The sequence below is a fragment of the Vidua macroura genome, chromosome 6 (assembly GCF_024509145.1).
Source record: "Vidua macroura isolate BioBank_ID:100142 chromosome 6, ASM2450914v1, whole genome shotgun sequence".
NCBI lineage: Eukaryota > Metazoa > Chordata > Aves > Passeriformes > Viduidae > Vidua > Vidua macroura.
In genome coordinates, this window is record NC_071576.1 from 49,037,486 (window position 1) to 49,050,779 (window position 13,294).

General features: G+C 40.1%; 1 protein-coding gene across 6 annotated transcripts in view; it reads left to right on the forward strand.

Annotated features, from left to right (window-relative positions):
• PTPN5 (protein tyrosine phosphatase non-receptor type 5) overlaps positions 1-13,294 on the forward strand; it is an 85,595-nt gene that overhangs the window by 3,893 nt on the left and 68,408 nt on the right. For 3 of the 6 annotated variants that reach the window (XM_053980956.1, XM_053980961.1, XM_053980960.1), the window contains exon 2: positions 6,762-6,846. The exons of 2 other annotated variants lie outside the window; for them this stretch is intronic. The gene's annotated coding sequence lies outside the window, so the exon portion shown is untranslated. Of the gene's footprint in view, positions 1-6,761; positions 6,847-7,627; positions 7,746-13,294 lie in introns of all 6 variants that reach the window. One more of the 6 variants, XM_053980957.1, reaches the window with a different exon arrangement.

Sequence of the window (13,294 nt, forward strand, 5' to 3'; positions counted from 1 at the left end):
GCAAGAGTGAAAACTACATGTAATATGTTTTATGTACATGTATTTGTTTAGGTTGATGACTGTCTTTGTAATCTTGTGTATGCAAACTTGTTACCTCTATATAGGCCAGAGCTTCAGGCAGGTTTTGAAAGCTTCATTGAGAAGTTACCAGTCACTGCAGTGTGCAGAGCCTGCACCTTGCTAGTGTTGTCCACTGCCACACCCACAGCTAACATGTCACCATCTAAACTGATGTCTGTGTAGATACACTGCTTCATCAAACTGCATAAGCTATGACACAGCTAGTCTTAATTACACTGCTTTTTAAAAATCATTCCAATGTTGTAGTCTGTGTACTGCTAGAATCGTTCTGCCCCTTGATTATCTACAGATCAGGTTTCATTGGAAGTGCTGATGAGCACCCAGGACTCTGAAGGCAGCAGTTTTGTGCAAGATAAGAATGTTCCTTAAAGAAGCTGATGGAGGCTAGAGTTCCTAGCAGACATTGACAGCATAAGATGTGACTGTAGTCTAGTCTGAAACTGTATGTCTGAAGGACAATTGGATGCCCTTGACTTTGCAAGAAGTTTTTGTACTGAAGAAACTTAATAGTGGGTTAGAAACTGCTTTCAGGAGCTGTGTAGATATGTTTGTTTCTGGTCAGTTGCATTATTACAACTATGGAGCAATTAGGGTTTTTTTTCCTACAAGTGAGTGTGAATTGAAGCACTCGACATTAGAGGAAGACATTTAATTTATCCTGATGGACCTGTGATCTGCACCTATCAGTTCTGAATGACTTTGTTTCCAGAATGGCTTGGAAATCGAGGAAATGGATGGTGTAATCTGTATAACATAACTGGTTCCAAAGGAGTCTCTGCTTGGAAGCTGTGTGTTCCAAAGCTGTTGGTTCACTGGCAGAAGGCTCTTTGAAACCTGCAGTTCACAAAGGTCATGAAGTCCTTGATGTAATTAAATATGCAAAAATCTCATATGAATGATTTGCATACCCTTGCAGAACTTTTTTTTAATCACTGAGCCCTTTTGCAGTGCAGGCTCCTGTCAGTAGGGAACAGGTTGAAAGTTGAGAGGCCAGGACAGTAATGCTGCATGTCATGTCCTGAAATACTTTCTACAGTTGTAACCACAATGTTAAATAGAAACCCAACACAATTCTTGGCAAATAAATGATTGATCACTGCTCTGGGAAAAAAAAAAAATCACTAAGTATTTTAGTGGGCAAGTCCAGTGGACTTAGATATTTCCATTTCAAAAAGTGGAAGAATTTTATCTCTGCCTAATATTTCCTTTCATCTTCATTATACAGTTCTTATAAAAAACAATAAATGCAGAAGGAATCTTGCAAAATATGATTCTATTTGTTAGTAGGCAATTATCAAATGCTGTCTCTTATTCCTATGTGACCCCAAGAGATGTGGGAGATGGATTTCTTTAATTGGGAAATTGAGGGCTAATCTACATATGGAAATTCACAAACATTAGCATACCAAGCTTATTTTCCATGCACACATGGCCCTTATGCAATCAGACTGTGAACTGGAAATGTATATGCCTGAATATTTGGAATGCCTCTTCTGCTGTGTTAGCCCTGTGTAGACAGACTCTTAGATTTGAATTAGTATTGCAGCAGTTGGTGAAATCAAATTTAAACCTAAAGGAGAATAAAACAATGAAAGGAGCCATTTAACAGTGCAAGTAGAGATGTAGTAAGAGCACAAAGATCTTTGAGGTACATGTACTTTGGCAAAGATACACATTTTCATCTGTGAACCCAATATGAGAAGTTAAGGTTAAAAATCCTCTTAGATATCCACTCCTTTGTTCTGTATATGCTGAGAAAAGAATATTCTGTTTGAACAGAATATTTTCAATTTAGAGGAATACGTTGTATTTACAGCTGCAGGTGTTTCTTCAGGTAATGATGTATCTTGTGTTACTAGTGCAGCAAAGTGACTCTGGCACTTGTGGATACCTTCCAATATGGGAGGATGGATTGTAGGAGAATAGAGATAGTGCTGAAGGCAATCTTGCCCCTGAGGAGTTGCAGCTGCTGTACTAATTACCAAAGACTAGGAACAGCCTTGCCCTTAATAGGTCACAGCTGTGTCCAATAAGGATGGTCCAATAAGGATGGGTGTTATAAAAGAGTTGGTCAGCTAGTTGAGAGGAGAGTTGGAGTCAGTTGGCTGTGCTGCTGTGAGGAGCAAGGGTCAGGTGGTTGTGCTAGGGACAGAAAGGGTCGCGCAGTTATGATAGGGACAGTAAGGGTTAGTATGCCCTACTAGGGACAGAAAGGGTCGGGTGTTCGTGTTAGGGACCGAAAGGGTTATTATGTGCTACTAAGGGATTGAAAGGGTCAGGTGTTCATGATAGGGACAGTAAGGGTTAGTATGTGCTGCTAGGGACAGGAAGAAGTCACCCGGTGTGGGAAGAAAGAGAAAAGGAATCAGTGCTGCGAGGAGCTGCCCATTAGAACTCACAGAGAGAAGGTATGAAAGTCTTACAGTAGGATGATAAACTAACGGTGACAGTCAGTTCCCATCCAGCATCGATTGGTACCAAGCACAAATGCCAACATTCCAACTCAGAATATTCTGTGATAAATATTTGTTACTTCTTGAAATACATGTTTACTGAAATCACAGTTATGCCTAGAAATCCCCATGTTCCTAGATCCCATGGATTCTGTGTGTCTGGAGATGTCTTTATTCAAATGCAAGGGGTACAGATAAAGATAACTCATATTAAGTGCTATTAAGATGTGAAGAATTGGCATATGAATAGCACTAGTCTGTAAATATAAAATTGTGTTAAATAAATGGCAAAGGAAGAGTAGACACCTGATAGTGGGAGCTATTGATGCAAAGGAACAAACAGGATGCTTGAAGGAAATTGATCTTTCAAAAAAGGTGAATTATTTGTTAAATATCAGTAAGCAGTTTAGATTTTCTTTATAGTGCACAAGGTTTAAGTTATGTTTCTCATGTCACACTCTGAAATAATTGACAGTGGAGTATTTGCTCTGTGGGACCACATCAACTGATGAACTCATTGCAAAAGATAGTCAAAACACATATTACAACAAATTAGGTCTGGTTGTGAGAAAATATGGTTTCAAATTGTGAATGAATTTAAATTGAAGAACTTTTCTAAACAAGGGTTTTATTGAGAAAATATAATTTAGGATGCTTTGTTTACCTTCAGTTATTTAAATTTTAATTTTTTAAACGACTTATCTGTATTGTTTCTGATTTTCTTATAAGTAGAGACTTGAAACTTTCACATTTTTACAGACTGAACAGGACCATTTGTATTTACTAATATGAGGTTTATGCACAGCTTCCTTCATTATTGAAACTATAGCATACTACTTAAGTTACTGTTTCATAAATAGTGTAGTTCCCTTCTGATTTCCCCTCTTAACTTAATTCCCTTCTGATTTCACCTCTTAGTGATGGTGGCTTAGATAAATTTAGGTGATGACTTCATTTGGATCAGTGTACACATAATTTTCTAGATGAGGTTGTATTTTTCCCCCTAATTCCACAGTCCAGGGAATAGCAATCCTTGTGGTTTCCACCCTGAGATAAACATTTCATTTTTCACTCTAGATAATTGCTACTCCCCTTCACTGGCAAACCATTTTCTGTTCATAACACCAGTGATATAACCTCTAATGGTATTTTAGAGTGTGTTAGAAAATACAAATGCACGCATTTGGTAAAGAACTCCTCTGGATATTGTTGAATAAACAAAACCATGGGGGGGGGGAAGCTCAAAATTTTACACAGTGAGGGTATTTGTTCTGAATTTTATCTCTTAGTTGCTATAAATAATAACCATTTTCATAATAGATGACTTGCAGTCTGTAAAAGCAGGTCATTCCAATTATTACCTTATTTCTCTTCCTGTTTCAATGGCAGGATATTTTTAGCAGCCAACAGCATTGCAGGCATTTTTAGATGGATGTGACCACTTCATGGTTGCAAGATAAGGAGAAGGCTCCACTGGGGTATAGGAAGCTTTGTGTCCTTTGGCACTGCAGGATTTAAAAGGCTAAGCCAACAATTACCTTGGGTTTTGTAGCTCCATTCCTGCCTCCCAACAGCTTGCCTGGACCACAGCTTTACTTTACTTGTGTGTAATGAGAGTTGTCAAGTGAACATTAAAGGGGTGGAGAGAATAACACTTGAGAAGTTTCTTCTTTGGTTGAGAGAGCAGAACAGCCTATTGGACCTGCTCACTGGCCCCAGCTGGCCTCTGAAATTTGGGTTGCCACAAGCAGTCCACAGGCTGTAGGTTGGCAGTTGTCACACGCAGTTGTGGTGACAACTCAAACAGCAGAAGCTTTCCCACATTCTGGAGACCAGTTCTTACAATTACCTGTTGATTAGCTACCTACCCAAAAGGCAGGCTAGTGGATCTCCCTGGATGTGTTTCATATTTTATATTTTGCAGCTCATTCTGGTGTCTTGGAATTGACCAAAATTTTGGGATAATTAAAATACAGGCGTATACTCCCATAAAATGGTAAGGAAAGCAGATCATTGCAGGCCTGCTAATGGCAGTGAGAATCCACATGGGCTTGAGGTTTCATTTTTCTCTACTCTTGCAAGATGTAGGTCATAATGTTCAGGTCAGGACACTGAGAAGTAAGCTAGGCATCTTGATTCATCTTCCCTAAGAGAGTACTTGTTTTACCAGAGATGTTATTTGAAGCATTCTTGGGTATGTGATACCACTTTTGAATTTACTGTTAGTTCACTGAATTACACTTTCCTGGGTGGTTTTTTTTTTGTTTTGTTTTTTTGGTTTGTTTTTTTTTTTTTTGGGGGGGGGTGTTGTGTGTTGTTTGGTGGGGTTTTTTTTCTTTTTGGCTTGTGGTTTTTTTGTTGTTGTTGTTTGGTTTTGTGTTTTAATGCAGGTAAATAATGTGTGGTTAATATGCTTTTTCTTAGCATCATCCAGAGATTCTTGGGAAGGGAATTAATTTTATTCATTAGGCAGTGCATTTTCTTCTGGTGGTTCTGGAGAGTCCTTTTTACTTTTAGGAGCAGACACTTGCTGCTTCCTTCCTGTACCTTGACTGGTTGAGTATGGCTAGGTTTGTTTATTTTCTTTTGCAGAATGCATTCCATTTGGTACTCCAGCAACATCTGTTCCCTCATTTTCAGTGTCAGTAACAGTGTACATTACCAGACTGGGGCTTGGCTGAAGCTGTCTGCTTCAGGAGCAGAGCCTCCCTTGCCAGTGGAGATCACTGCCACCATTCCATTACCCTGACTGAAGCTTCTGCTCCTTAAGTCTCAGAATAGCAAGCCAGAGAGGTGGAATAATTTAAGTAGTTGCCTTGTTTCATTCCTCTTCTAAACATGGAAATCGGAGCCTGCAAACATTCGTAAGATGAAATGCTGGCACAGACATGGTAATTTCTGTGAAACTGCAGATGTGACTACTTTCTTATGAAACTGCTGGGAACTTAAAGAATTATTGTTACAAATCCTGTGACTAAAAAGTATTTAATGGCTATTTTATTGCGCTGATGATTGCTTTTGCACTTCAGAGGCTATTTGGAATTGTCACATAATTAAAGTAGTTGCTATTTTCTTTTAAATCAGAAGAAGACTTCTCTCATACTTGCATGATGCCTGACTTGCACCAACAGACACAAGGAGCTGAGTGCCCAAATACTGTCTGTATTTCAGCCTTTTAGTTATTGCTTTAAACCATGTTTTCAGATGGTGTTCTGTTCTTTGTGGTAAATTATTGCAAGTATGTCCAATGTTCTCCATGCTATGTACATTTTCTAACATCCCAAATTTCTACATTATGTATATTGTCCCCAGAGCAGGCACTGACATTTGCTCTTTTATCCCTCTTAAACTTTTTTGCATCATGTACAAGAGTGTTTGAATTTTTGGGGAAAACCATCATCCCTTTGAATTTCCTATGAGCTCTCTAGCACTGTAACCCCTCAGACTCCTGACTGGAAGTGCTGTAGATCTTAAGTGTAGTTCTGGCCATTGTCACAGGTCTGTGTGGTGCCAGTGGGCAGTAGATCATCAATGGAGATTCAGTGCTCTAAAGTTATGTAGTGATGCTAAAAAATGAACCAGCAATTAAGCAACAATGTTTTATCTGCAGTGTAGTCTGTGCAGCTCAGAACATCAATCTTCAGTCTGTTATCCATGCGTAGATTAGATTACATTATATTAGTTTAAACCGAGAAGTGTTGTTTTGTGTTAGCCCTGGGCATGACTTTAATGTTAAACTTACTAACTCTATTAAAGGCAGTTTTTAAATCCAAAAAGGTGGTGGCAGATGCAAGATCCTGATGTAGGCATGATGCCGATTCCAGTGTTTAGACAGAAGAGCTTATTGTCTATGTATCCAGGATTTAGAAAAAGATTTTCATTTGCTTGGCAAGCTTGCTTCAAAGTCCTGCTAATGCTAACTCTGGCTTCACTGTGTTCTGTCACAGTCTAATGGCCTGGGATTTGTAAAGCTGTGCCTATGAGATTGCTGATTACACTGGGAAGAGAAGGCAGTCCAAAGCTAGCTGGAATAGTGTCTGCTGTCATCTGGGAATTTGCTTTATTAAGGCATCTGGCTTACTCCCTTAGTTGTTGATGTGGAACAGAAATTGAGAATAGGTCTCTAAGCTAATTTATTGTCTGTCCTTGAAACCGGATGTTTATTCTAGTTTGGAATAGAGAGTTTCCCATCTGTGTCTACATGCTTTTCTTCCTTTTTTTTCCCAGCTGATACCAATCTCTGCTGCTCTGTGCATGGCTTCCACCCTGTCCATCTGTGTCTGCCACCTCTCCAGCCCAAGTGTCAGCTCCTGTAGGTCTGTATTTCTCTTCTTCTCAGAAAGAGCTGAGTAGCCTTCTGCCACAAAGGTTTCAGACCAGGGAAATACAAATACTGCTCTCTTTGTCCACTACATCCTGTCAGATTAGCAGCTTCTGATTGATAGTGATATTGACAAGTATGAAAAAAGCAGCTCTTCCCCAGGAGCTGTGAAATTCCCTGGTTGTAAGGGACTTCATCATGGGCTGAAATAAGCTGATGGCCACCAACACAGGATACATGAAAGTAATTTGCCTCTAGTTTTTCCATTCCTCTTCTGCAACTGATTGCTATGGACATCGTTCTGATTCTGGGAACACAGCAATTATTTGGAAACCTCATCCTCATGTTCTGGAAAATGCCTCATTAATCCAGCCAGCCATTTTTAGGCCTTTTCCTGCAATACTGAACTCAAGCATTGCACTTACCTGGTTGTTATTGCTAATTTTCTTCCTTGGTTGCTGTATGATTTTAGCAGCTAATGCTTCATAAATTACTAGAGGTAGAGATGAGCAGAAATCTGAGATCCTGCTAACATGTCAGCCTAGACAAAGCCTTGCTTGCTTGTCATAGTGCTTTGCATGGTATTGGTCGTTTGCCCTAGAGAAGCATTTCCTGTTGTTTGAGAACAGGTCTCAGATCTTAGATCAGTGTAAATTTTAGGACTCCTCTGCTGAGCTAATCCCTCATTGCATTGTTTTGGAGCTGTTAATTGATGATCATTTGGGATGCTTAATGTATTTTGCTTGAGGATTTCTAAACCTTTTCCTGGGAGGCTCAGAGACACTGGATGATGTGGGGAGTGGTTTTGCGGAAGCATAGGGATTGGAAGGCAGAAGAAGCTGCTTCTCTTTTGTGTGCAGTGGTGCCATGAAAAGCAAGAGCTGGAAAGGGTGAGATAGTGATTGTTCCTATCCCCCTCTGCACCTTCCAGGTTTTCACCTTTGAAGAGTGTGATACAGAAGCAGAACTCCATTCTGCTGATGTTGCTTTTTATGTGAGATAGCTCCTCAAAGAAGGGGGTCTTGCATAAATGCCTTTGCTGACCTGTGTTTCTGTGTATATGTTATATGTTGATATCACATATACATATGTATATGTGATATCTGTGGATGTGTTGTTAACTACTGCACAGAAAAGGAAAAGTGAGAAATCAAATCCGTTTTAGGGCTGGAGAAAGTAATCATCCCTTTTAGTTGTATGCAGGTCACCATTTCTAAGCAAGGTTTAGCATCTTCACAAAACTTGAACCAAGATCACTTCAGACATTACCCCAAAATGAAGCTTGGTTTTTCTTCATGTTGAACTTGGATGACAGAGGGAACAAGGTCAGGCTATGTGGTATTGGGTGGTAAGAGGGGAAATTTCAAGGTCTGTCCACACAGGCATAGGTTTGGTTTTTGTTTTTGTTTTTTTCCCTGTCTGAAAGAATTCTGATACTTAGCTGAGGGGAAAAAGTTGCTCTTCTGTTTTGGTTTGAAGTGGTTTCTAGGGAAGAGGAAAACAGTGTTGGTAGCAGCTTCATTTGCTTTGAGCATTATGCCTGTCTATTCCCTGGAGAACTCATTAATTTTTAAGGCTGTGGCAGCAATAGGCTAAATGGATACAGTAGTGATACCCTGATGGTTTTAGATAGTGCATTCATCCTTTTGGGATAAACACTTCTTCCTGTGGAGATTGTGTGGCATTCCAAGATCACTGGGTCAGTCTAACCTGAGAAGGCAGCTCTTTAGGAAACAGGAAGATGCCATTTGGCATAATAATGGAAACAAGAAAACGGTTCTTTTTAGAGAATTGTCTGCTCTCTGAATCCTCTTAAGATTCATTTACCCTGCTGCTAAACTCCACCTGTTTGTAGAAAAAGGGTTAATGAAAGAAGGTCAGGCTCTTGACTGGTTTATGCTGGGGAGACAATAATGTGTGAAAGACAAGGTTCTGAGTTACATTGATTTCTCCTCAGTAATTGCTAGTCAGGATGAGTGTTGATTGTTGATTTACAGGGTCATAATGTTGTGAATGGATAAGCTTTTCATACCTGGATATGTTAAATGTGGTCATGTTTCAGGTACGTGTATATATGGCTCAATGTCCAAATACTTAATAAAATCAAGTAAAATTAAGACAATACTGGCCTACTGTGGGAAGTCTTATATTGGGCATGGTGAGGAACTCCTGAGTCCTGATCTAGGAACTGAGTTGTTGTACCCAACTTCCTTTCTTCGAAAGACATAGCAGACTGCCACTGCCTTCTGAGGCACAGCCTGGACTTGATGAGAAACTTGTGGCTTTTCAAAATGGGTAGGTGCTTTAAAGGGGCAGTAATCAGTGCTGGGCTGCAATAAACAAGCAGAGGAGGCTGTGGCATGGGCCTGGAGCCTCAATACCTGTTGTTACACAGTCAAAGTGCACTGGGCAGGACAGAATGGGGACCCACTACTGGGGCTGGGGTTCATGAGTGGGACAGCCCTGGCTGCAGCCAAGGCCTGAGGCATTCTGTGGGCAGTTCTTGGGTACACCTCCACAGCTGTGATGGTAGCAGGAGTATTGAAGGATACAGGAGGCACTTAGGACAGTGAAGGATGGAGGCAGTCAACTGATGGACCTCCATTTGGTACTGAAAGCATTTAGTGGCTTTACTTTGAGCTTACCATCCTTACTTTTAACCCTCCTGGCCTTACTTGAGTACTGAGATGATTTAATGCAGATGTGGATGGTCATGAAATGCCTCTGTCTGCCCTGTCCATTCTCTTAACAATGTGTAATGCTGCTTCCTCTCTGCACTATTGCAATCTATTTCCAAGAACTGGAAGTCAGAAGCGTGCAGTCTGTTCCAGCTGATGGGGCTGGAAACTGTAGGAGCTCCAAATTAGAAGCTATATAGCTTCTAGTTAAAAAAACCAGTGCCAAGAGACCATGAAATACTCTATATATAAACATCAAGGGGAAAGTAATGCTCCATCTAATGCAAATTATATTCAGTGTGTAAAGCTCTTATATGTACTGTATATTTCATCATGCTTGCAAGTTTATAGTGCTTATCTTCTGGGCCCTGGACTGTAAACATCATCGGCCCTGTGATGGAAGAAAGATCAAGCTCTTTAGTGCAAGAATAACAGAGGAAGTATAGATGGACAGTGATCCAGACTACAGAAACAGCTTCATGCTTTGAGACCCATGCATGTAAATGTGTACTCAGACACTGGGGATCCCTCATTCTTTGAGGGGATACTAGCAACTCTTGTCTCACTGAGATTAGACTCAAGCGTACTTTACTACCTGCAGGATTCAGCCTTAAATGCCTGCCAAAATGTTTACTACCTTTGGAACTTGTAATGGTTCAAAGCTTCTCCTTTTTTTTTTTTTTCTCAAATTTTAATTTATTTTTTATTTTTAAAATTAAAACACTAAATCCTATCTACTGTGGCACTAACACTTCCCCCCACCTCCCTCCCAGAGTCTCTCTTCCTGGACTGGAACCCTTTATGTAATGTTTCAGTAAGTTCCAGGTTTATTTTGCTTACATGTGAGGGATTTAAAACCTAAATGCTGGCAAAGCCTCAACTAGCCTATTGCAAATGGGTCGCTATTCATTAAGGACTCTCTAGAGTGCAGTATGTTCCTTGGTGGATTGGTTTCCTGGAAATGTAATGGCAGTTTGTGAATTGGCATCCAATTTTGTTTTTAGTCTATCTCCTGCTAGTATAGGAAGCAATTTTGGTTCTGATAATTTGAGATATTATGTTTTACTTTGCTTTCCTTTCATGATGTACTTTAGGCAGGAGGATGAGTCAGCTGGTGCGATCTTTGAGAAATAGTACAAAGAAAGATTTCTTTGAGTCCACTTACTCTTCTAGAAATTAAGCAAGTTATTTATGCCTAGCCATCAGTAACCAGTTGAGTTCCTATCTCACCTGTTGGTGAAGCTCAGTTAAGTTCAGAAAAGGCACCTGAAGCTTGTATGTAATTGTAGCTTTATTTCTTTCCAGTAATTTTATGGGGGTTGAGATAAGAACTATAGGGTGCTGTGGGATTTACTGGTACATCTGAAGGGGAGATTATTTTGCTTCATCACATTAAACTGTTGTTGTTTTTATTTTGGCATGCTGCAATACTCTGCAGTACTTACACAATGTCCATACAGCTTTTTTGTGCAATAATTTTCTAAATAACTTCATTTTTGGGCATAGTAATTCTGGAATAGTTATTGTTTAAATACTCATCCTTTTATACTGTGATATAACTTGTATCTGTAGACAAAGTCATAAATATTACATAGTTTTGGAGAACTCCAGCTTTAAGACACAAAGTGGCCTGTGTAGACGAAATTCTTCTGTGTTGAACTGCTTAGAGAAAATACAATCTTCTATAAGATCAACCCCCCCCCCTTAAAAATTACCATTACTCTTCTGTTTTTGGCTTGTTTCTTGTAAAATACTTTCCAGTCACTCTGCTATTTGTTACTTTTGTGACCTGTACTCTGGCTAGCCTGGAAGCACACAGGCAGGCATACACCTTCTCTGAATCAGCTCAGAATTTCATGACCAGGGCTGCACCACTAGGATTGAGATTCATGTGGGTGGGAAGCAGCACTATATCAGTGGTTAACTAATGGATAAAGAAAGGGAAAAATTGTGGCTGTGCAGAGAAGTGGATACAGAACTGAGTAAAACTGGTAAAAGGGTGACAGGCCATGTAGCTGGACAACATCTCTGGTTTTCATATCAAATTTCTCTAATGCAGCTGCTCTCTGCATCACAAGTGTCAGTGCTAATGGCCAGAAGGTGTTTGCTCTCTCTGTAGCCTTTAGAGAGATGACCTTGAACGATTGTGTGGATTTTGCTGGGGTTGTAAGACTGGACTCAAAACTGACTCTGTAGATCTGCTATTCTTAATACTCTTAGGAGTCCTAGGCAGAGGAATGTAGTAATTTTGATACTTGCTGTTGTACTTTGTGAAATCCATTGAAAGGGAATTATCCTTACTGCATGAAGACTGAGAACTAAGGAAGCTATTGTGACCACTGCCTGTAGTGGCAGGCTCTGTAGCAGAGTTTTTGTCTGTTATGTGGGAGGCTTAGGTTTCATCAGTGGAGAATTTAATTTCCCCTTTTCACCGAGGCTGGGTTTTTACAGAACTGTAACTCTGTGTGTCTTGCAGAATCTGCATGAGAGCAGAGCTGATTTTTGTTGAGACAGGTTTTCCACATGGCTGTGAAAACAAGTGCACAAATTCAGAGTAGCTGGGTGTAAATCTGAAGTAACTGTCATGTAGATTGATGTTCTCTCTAGGAGTTAATCTAGATTTACATCAGGGAAACTGTGACCAGAATCTCCCAGGATTCCTCTTCACTAGACTTTAGTAGCTCACTAAATTAATTGCTAATTAACTTGAGATGGTTGATTATTGTGGATGCTTCCCACATATTTCTTCTTACTGTCATCAAATTTAAAGACAGAGCTCCACTAGATCAGACCAGATCTTACCTGTTCTGAACTCCTGCTTGTCAAAAGCTGTTCCCTTCAGTGAGATATGAACACTGAGCGCAGTCAGCAGGCATTACACCAAGGAAGTAACTGCAGTGCACTGTAGTCCTGAGGAATCTAAACTTGTGCACATTTGGGTCAAAACCTGTAGGGACATGGCAGCCCATATTGCTGAAGGCAGTTAGAATAAGCAAGGAATTTAGAGAGATCCTGTAAGGTAGTTCCAGATTACCCTTGAAGGCTGGCCTTGCCAGTTTCTACAGTGGAGTGGTGGAGCAGTGTGAAACTTGTCCTTGATGTAAGTGCAGCAATCAGTGTGAAGTGGTTTCAGCACTGAGATATCCAAGCAATGGCATGAGATACCTGCACTCAAACACTTCTTTCCCTGCATGTCAGACAGCAGATGCTTTGGTGCTTTGTTAATTCTATACAAAGGAGGTTGTAAAGTGAAGTATCTCATGTAAAATACCAGTTCATAGTATTCAAAACACTGGGAGGGAAATGGCCAGAGCTATTCCTTCAAAGTCTGACAACATTGAGGCACTCTTACTCTTCAGATTTCACCATCAGCATGGCACTAAAAAAGCACACCTTTCTTGTATGTGTTTTGTATGGCTCAAATGAAATTAGGATCCCAAATTATGGGGTGTCTGATCCTGCTGTAGTCTGGGAAATGAAGTTTTATGGCAGACTTACTTGAAAACTAAATTTAGGTTCTGTTCCAGGCCCCTCCAGAACAGAGGCAGAGCAGGATAGTTAAAGCAAACCAGCTTGAGAACCTCTCATACTGTTGAAAACAGTGAAAGGATCTGTGCCAAGGTTGACCGCAAAACTAAATTAGGCCTCTATTCAATAAAAAGTCCTTATTCTTAAATAAACATGTTGTTAGGTCCCAACAGAGAATGTGTCTAAACAGTATAAATTTAAAAGTTGCCTTTCCTTTACAAATGTGCTTAAGA